At 37.6% G+C, this 8,715-nt stretch overlaps 1 pseudogene; it reads right to left on the bottom strand.

Moving 5' to 3' along the window:
- Positions 1-4,813: 4,813 nt before the first annotated feature.
- Positions 4,814-7,298, bottom strand: LOC21389316 (annotated as a pseudogene).
- Positions 7,299-8,715: the final 1,417 nt, after the last annotated feature.

The following is an 8,715-nucleotide window of genomic DNA, read 5'->3' as shown; positions in this document are numbered from 1 at the left end:
TTAATGTGTTTAATTAATTTTGATTTTACTCTTTATTAACACAATTAAATTTTATTAATTAAAGTTTGTTAATGAACTTATTAAAATTCTCATTTTCTAACTAAATTTCGGCAGCATAACGACTTATTTTTCATATGATCTAAAAATTAAAACCTGCAGAAAAACAACTTTAAAAGATTTCGGCACACCATAGCTGCAAGATGTGCCACCCAGAACAATAATCATAAACATATACTAAATTTCAACAATATAAGAAAATCATAATTCAAATATTGTCATCATAATCCCGAATTCATACAACTAAAAACTACAATAATTTTAAACTAAATAAATATAAAAAACTTACAAAGTTCAAACCTACTAAACGGGGGCTGAAAATAGTAGGATTACATTGGAGGAACCGTGCAAACAACGACGAAGGTGAAAAATCAAACGCCTACATCAAATTAAAACATCAAACATAATTTTCAAACACTAAAATTAACATTTTATTAACATCTAGAGCAACATATAGACACAATTCTTGATTAATCAATGCAAGTTTAAATTTTCACATTCTCGGAACCATAAAAAATGACTAAACTCGAACAAAATTTCCAAACAAAATCTCTAATATTCAACTCATATAGCATTTAAATTCTCGTAACTCAATCGAAACACATACTCAATCCTAACTCAATCTGTTTTCTTCTTCCATTTTCTCAGCAACCAAACAAAAATTACAAAAAGAAAAAAAAGGAGAAAACCTACCTCTTTGCAATCCTGGCGGGGGCGGGGCGGCAGAGTGGGGCGGCGGGAACGGCGGCGGCTGCAGGAGAGGGAAAGAAGAGAGAAGGGATTGGAAGAGAGAGAGAGAGAGAAGGGAAGAGAGAGAGAAAGAACGAAAGAGAGACAATGGGGGAGAGAGAAGGGAAGAGAGAGAAGGGGAGGGCCGGCGGCGGGGGGCGGCGGCAGGAGAGGGGAAGAAGAGAGAAGGGAGCGGAAGAGAGAGAGAGAGAGAGAGAAGGGAAGAGAGAGAGAAAGAACGGAAGAGAGACAAGGGGCAGAGAGAGAATGGAAGAGAGAGAAGGGGAGGGCCGGCGGCGGCGACGGGAAGAGGAGGCAGAGATAGAGATTTTGCAGGAGAGAGAGAGAGAGAGCATCGGGAGAAAATGAAGAAGAAGGAGATAGGGTATATTAGGTCAGATTTATTTGCGACAACATTGTCGTCGCAAATAAATTTAAAATGTCGTCGCAAATAATAAACAGTTGTCAATTATTTGCGACGACATTATCTCGTCGCAAATAATTTTTAAGTCGTCGCAAATAATCATTTTTCCCGCGTCTACTTTTTCGTGAAATCTTAAAAAGATTATTTGTGACAACAAAGAGACAATGTCGTCGCAAATAACCTAAAACTATTTGCGACAACAAATGTCGTCGCAAATAGTAAGATATTTGCGATGACTTATCGTCGCAAAAAATGGATTACCTTGGCGCCAAAAATCTGCACCATTGAAATTTGCGCTCCAAAATTATTTGTGATGACATTTAAGTTATTAGCGATGACATGATTATTTTATTTAACGGGGAGTAATTGCGACGATATGTCATCGCAAATATGGTATTATTTGCGACGACAAATGTCGTCACAAAAAAAGTCATCGCAAATGGCCTTTATTGTTGTAGTGTACAAAATGGAGAAAAAAGAGAATATTCAAGTACTTGTCATTATACAAAGAAGAATTAAGAACTAAACTTCAAAACTGGAATAATTGCACCCTATAAGCATATCAGAATTCCAAATATTTGCCATAATATTTTGCTTACAAGTAAAGATATCTTAAACATTAAATGACACTGATGTTGATGTTTTTGTTGCATAAGATTTCAAGCATATCAGAATTCCAAATATTTGCCCTAATATTTTGCTTACAAGTAAAGATATCTTAAACATTAAATGCACTGGCCACTAGGCGCGCGCTCGTGCCCTGGCCCCCTGCGCGCCCGCACCCTAGCCACTAGGCGTGCCCCTGCGTGTGCGTCCCACATCCAGGCGAGCGCCAGAAGTTGTCCGGCGCGCTGCAGCGCGCCCAAATACCTGCCCCGCGCGATGCAATGTGCCCAAAGGCGCTGCAGCGCGCCTCAGCCCACGACAGTGAGCTTCTTCTTCCAAAAATGCGCACTGCAGCGCGTTTTCACGCAGGCTGTAGCGCGCGTATGAAACCCTAGCTCCGAAATGTTGTAGTATAAAAGGAAAGAGATGCCACTTGAGAAGGGGGGCCCATAAATCTGAAGAAAACATCAAAAGGAGGCCGAAATCCTTCATCTTGGAGGTCCTTGGAAGCTCTTCAATGGATATTGGGTTTTATCTTCTTTCATCTATTTTTCCATGTTGAGGTAGACATTAAATCTAAGACTTGATGTAGTTTTATTTGAACTATGTTTTGAATATTTTGTTAATTGTTAATTTAATTTCGTTTTCAATTCATTTATGTTTCTCTATGCTTAATGCTTTTAATTTATTTGGCCAATGAGTTAGATGATTTTTAGATTGCGAATTTGACGCTCGAGAGAGATTGAGTTCTTTATCTGGATTTGAGAAACATAGTCTAGGTTGTTGTGAGACCGAGAGGAGATCAACGGTTAGATAATCAAATTAGGATTTAGGTCGTTGTGAGGTCGAGAGGCGATCAATATTCCTATTTTCTAATTCTAAAGGCGAAGCTTAAATTGTGTTTAGATATTCATTTCAAATAGGGATATTATTTTGGGTATTTAAATATAGTTTCTTGTGAGGCACTCGTGAGAGGTTGTGAGGTGACATTAGAGTCTTGATTAATGAATTGAACGGAATTGATTAGCGATTACATAATAGGATGAACATAGGAATAATAGCAAAATCAAGTCCCTAGACCATTTGTGTATAGATACTTTATTTTTATTTTTTATATTTATTTTGTTTTTGTTCTTAATCATCATTTTATTAGGTTGCCTAGATAAAGTTAAGTTACAATAATCACGGTACTTAATGGCAATTCCAAACTTAATCCCTGTAGAGACGATACTCACTCATCCTATACTCAAAACTTGACACCGTACGCTTGCGGAAATTTATTATATAAAAAAATTTATGCATCACATATGCCCCAAAAGATGTGATTTTATTAAATTGACGTAATAGGAGTACACATAAATGACTGCCTCGTTAAAAACCTTGCTAAGTAAAACCCGTGGGGAGATCGGGACAAAACCTTAGCGAAGGAAAAAAGAGTGCAGTAGTTAAGAATAGTAAATTACAAACCTAAGTGCTTCCAGAAGATTCTGTTATTTCTAAGTTAGAAAAATATTCTTGCATCGAATCATCTGTGTATTGTTGTTTTCGTCTTCTGGCATCTTCCCAGTCTTTAACATACATTAGTCCCTTTAAGATATCTGGATGCATTCTGCTTCTCTGCTTGTCAAGAATTCGGTTACTTGCGCTAAAAGCTTGCTCCGGTGCTACCGTTGACACTGGAGTTGTAAGAATGTCACGAGCTATTATGGACAGTGTTGAAAAATGATCGGTCTTGCTCTTCCACCACTGTAAGATGTCTAGTTTGTCGTCATCGATTATAAAATTTGCTTCAAAATATTTGACTAGTTCCGTAGACGCTTGTGTTGAGGACGATCCTGTTGTTTTCTCTTTCTTCTTCAAGAAACTCCACGACGATCCTTTAAGCCCCGAACTGGTAGTTGATGACGAAGTTCCCTGTTCTTTTTTACCTGTGCTATATTTTACTTCATACAAACTAAAAACTTTTTTAACATTTTCTTAGCGTCAGTAATACTTAGTTGCATATCTATTTCTAAATTCTCTGCAGTAGCAGTCATTATAATTCAGTTTCATCTACTCTGCACCTAGGATCTAAAATAATTGCCAATGCATATAACATGGGACAACCTGACCAATAACTTTTAAATTTATTTTCCATTAAGTTAACTATATTTTCAAAAAGTTATGTATCCTTATAATAAGAAAATGTTTCTGAAATATTAAATAGTTGATGTAAAGCTAAATGTGCAATGGGATAATAAACTCCAGAAAGTAATTCAGTAGCATTGTAAAAAAGTTCTAGAAATTAAAAAAAATACTCAGCAATCTGCCAATTAGGATTGAAAATTAAAATTTGATCGTTCTTACTGTTTACGTATGTCGTGATAAGCTGTGAATACGGGAGTGCTGCCTTCAACATTAAATATGTTGAATTCCACCTATGTCTCACGTCAGTTGGAAACTTTCTTGGGCGCATCTGGCTGTTCCTGCAATATTGTTTGAATTCTTGGAACCGAGCTCTAGAACTAGATATGAATGATAATGATTCTCTAATATTTGTAAGATTAGTTGAGATATGTTCAATTCCTGCATGAACTACTAAATTAATTATGTGACATGCATACCGTTGACGAAAAATTTCCCCTCCAAATGCTGGTTTCAAGCTACGTTTAAATAGATTAATTGCAGCTGTATTAGCTGACGCATTATTAAAAGTAATTGTTAAAACATTATCTTCTATTCCATAAAACCCAAAAATTTCCATTATTGTATTAAAAATAACTGTTGCGTTATGAGGGTATGGACATAAACGAAAACTAATTATTCTTTTTTGTAAAACCCAATCATCATCAACGTAGTGCGCTCTGACACATAAATATTAGAAGTGCAAGAGACAGTAGCATTAAAAGTTCTAAAATTATCAACAAGAGATTGTCTCATTGCATAAAAAACTTTCATGCAATCAGAACGAGTTGTGTTTCTACTTACCCGTTTAAATTGTGGGCAAAAGGCTGTCTGGATGAATTCTTCGAACGAGGCATCATCTGCAAAAGAAAGAGGCAATTCGGCACTAGCTAGAAATTTAGGTAGTGCCTCACGAGCACGTTGTGCATCGTATGAAAAATTTTGTAACTCCTGTGATGTGAGTGATAGTGTTTGTTGGCGGGAGTCCATACTCGCACCTTGGTGCAACGGTAGACATACTTTTTAATGTCTATCCAGATGACCAGTACCCCCACCATTTTTATTAGAAAAGTGATTTTTACAATATTTACATACCACACGAATTTTCATCTCACCTGATTTTGGATTTGGTCGGGGCTCCTCGGTGAAATGCTGCCATGCCAGAGAAGTTCGAGGTCTTTTTCCTCTGCTGCGTTCTCTAACTTCCTCATTGTGTACTGAAGCATTATCCACCGGAGCATTTTCTGGTTCAATGGGGGTGGGGTTGGGAGGCATCATTTCATCCTCATAAAATGGCTCATCACCAAGCTCAAGAAGAGCAGTGAAATCAGGAAAGTTTGGAGCAGCCATTTCTAGAAATTGATAGAACTTGATTGAACTTTGTAAATGAAAGAGCTAGAAAATAAGTGAACGCGAGAGAAAAGCTTATAATCAAAATCAAAGAGACAATGAGAGTGAGATGAGAAGTTGAGAGTGAATTGTTGTGTGAGATTTATGGTGAAATTAATGGGTATTTATAAGGGATTTTGAGGGTGAATTTCCGAATTTTAGGCTTTTCAGCCGTTGGGCCCTTCGCGGGCCAAACGGGAGGGACGGGCCTCCCGTTTGGGCCCGCGAAGGGCCCCTGGACTAAATGAAATGGGCCGTTTCGTGGTCTTGGGCCGAGCTGAATCAGGGCTTGGGCCAGGCCGAACAAGGGCCGTGCCGCGGGCCTCCATGTCCTTGGGCTGCGGGCTGAGAAGCTGAGGCCCAGCCCTAGCCCATTACACGTGCCGTGTCGGCACGGCCCGTAACAGAAGCGAACCGGGCCGTGCCGAATCTGACACTATTACGGGCTAGGTCGGGCCGTTCATGGACGGCCTGGCCCATTTGACACCTCTATCCACACCTCACCAACAAATCTGCTATTAATCTGTTGATCAGCAAAATAAGGCCAACATATCATAGGAACTCCAGCCACTATACTCTCCAGAGTTGAATTCCAGCCACTATGAGTCAAAAACCCACCCACAGCCCGGTGGGCCAGCACCTCCTCTTGTGGGGCCCACCTCACCATGTACCCTCTCCCTTGTCGCTTCCAGCACCTCTGACGGGACCTCACCGGTGCGTTCTCCGGTCACCATGTCCGGCCTCACGACCCACAAGAACCTCACGTTGCTGTTCACAAGGCCGTGCCAAAACTCCAGTAGGGCGTCTCTCGTCAAGGTTGTAATGCTTCCAAAACTGACGTAGATCACAGACTTGGGAGATTGAGAATCAAGCCAATCCATGCAGTTTCTGTCCACTTGAAAAATATTGTTGGAAGATTGGTCAGACTTTGAAACGTTCTTCTTGGCCAATTTGTGTTTGAGGTGAGCATGGAGAGGTCCGATGGTGTAGGTATTAGGGCAGAAGCTTCTTATAATGTGGGAGATTATAGGCCCTTCAAGTTCTTCAAAGGTGTTGAGAATAATCCCTTGCGCACTACAGCTCTGACGGATTGCACGAGCGACTGGATTGATTTTTGTGGCGCTTGAGTCGTTCACTTGGCAGAAACTAGGCAGGTCACGGCACCTTAAGAAGCTTTCCATGCCAGGCACGCTTGTTATTATCCTATCCATGTCTTCTTTTCCTTTTTTTTTTTTTTTTTTTTCTTTTGGCGTTTCCATTTCATAACAAGTCCGTCAAAATCCTAATCAAGCTTGTATAAAGAAAAAAAAAAAAAAAAAAAGAAGGAAAAACTAGAAAAACAAAGGAAGGAATATATAAAAGAAATCATCGAAGCTTTAACGCTGAATTATGATTTAGAATTAATACCTCTAATTGGAAGCTCCCCGGCTTTAATGATGTCCTCAAAACATAAGAGGGTCCAGAGGCAGCAAGCACTAGCTGGTTGATAATAGATAATGGGAACGTGAAGTTCACAGGCTAAATTAGTAGCAAAGCCAGCAAAAGCTCCATCAGCTATAATGCAAGTCACCGAACCCAATGCACCAGAAACAAGCATCTCGTTCAACACCGGTTTGGTTGTCGCAATCATTGAATGAAGTACCTCTGTTATTGACCTGTCATTTGAGCGCGGGTGGTCGTCCGGCAGGCCATCGGAGATGGTTCTGAATAGGAGCCCGGGGTAGTCGGCGAACCGGGCTTCGATGTCAGCGTGACGAAAAAGGCGGTTATGGACGTGGTCGGTGTTGAGGAAGGTGACGTCGATGCCGCAGAGGCTGAGAAGCTCAGCGAGTGTGAGCATGGAGGTGACATGTCCCTGCGCCGGCAAGGGCAAAATTAGAACTCTTGGAGTTGGAGGGACTTCTACTTGTGGCCTTTGTTTCTGATCCATTTGCAAGAAAATTAATTACTGAAAGTAGTGAACCAATATGTAATCAAAATGAAGTACTTAATTTATCCGGGGCTTTATTTTGCAAGTGAATATATAATCCGAAAACTTTTTGTATGTATATACACTCAATCAATTAAGAGCTTTTTATATTAGATTTAGTAAATAAAATGTGATACACAATCAAATAAGTGCATTTTATATTAGATTTAATAATTAAAAAAAACGTGATACACATGTCATGTTTGGTAGCTTATATTGTATTGTATAATATACGATTTATTGTATTGTGTTGTATTATCATAATACAATACAGTGTTTGGCGTCATGACGTATTGTATAAGGGGTCAAAATATAAAATTTTAATAATATGGGGTATAATTTTTAAAATTTTTGGGGGTTACAATATAAATTTTCAAAAGTTTTAGGGTCAAAATGAAATTTTACAAAAATTGTAGGGTCAAAGTGTAATTTTATAAAAGTTTTAGGATCAAAATGTAATTTTATAAAAGTTTTGGGGTCAAAATATAAAATTTAATAAAAATAAAATTTACATTCTGCCCCTTTTTTTTGTGTGTGGCAATTATAGGTTCCGACATGACCTTATGTCGGCTCGATCCCGACCCCTAGTCGTGCCTAACCCCGACATGAATCGTTGATCCACTATAAATAATACAATACAATACGTTAAAAATGAGCCGTATTCAATTATACGACATAGACCGTATTAATTTACTATATGTATTAGTTTATACAATATCATAGTACACAAAACATTGTATTATTATATTATTATACAATACATTGCTCTTATACGGTTAAGCAAACAAACCCACAATCAATTATGTGCGTTTTACATTTGTTGTTATTAATAAAATATGTTCAATTAACAAATTCACAAAACTAATTGTGAAAGCAAAGGTTCTTCTTCTTTTGCTTTTCTTCTTCTTCTTCTTCTCGCCTTACCCATGGTTGAGATTTACTTCAATATTTATCAATTAATATGTATTACTGTTTTAACTGTAAGATATTAATTAATGAATTATAATAAACTTCATAATTGATCAAAAATATTTATAACTACTAATGACATTGGATTCTTACCGTGTCATATCACCATATTTCTAGATGGTTACAGGGCCAGCTCAAAGTGACTTGAAGCCTTAAACGAAATTGTCTAAAGAGGTTTTTTGAAAAATTATATGCATTTTTATATTTAAAATATATTCTTTTATTTTCTTAATTACAAAATTATGGTGAAATTTTTAGATTTAAGAGTTGCTAATATACTTTTTTGAATTTAATAGATCGTTTGACTAATCAATGTAATAATTTCAGTTATATTGTAGATTTTAAGAACGATAGTTAGTTTATTTTATTAATATATATATATATATATATATATATTTTTTTTTTTTCT

This window comes from Morus notabilis, unplaced genomic scaffold, assembly GCF_000414095.1.
Source record: "Morus notabilis unplaced genomic scaffold, ASM41409v2 Scaffold1622, whole genome shotgun sequence".
In the NCBI taxonomy this organism is placed as follows: domain Eukaryota; kingdom Viridiplantae; phylum Streptophyta; class Magnoliopsida; order Rosales; family Moraceae; genus Morus; species Morus notabilis.
This window is presented reverse-complemented; position numbering and strand designations above follow the sequence as displayed.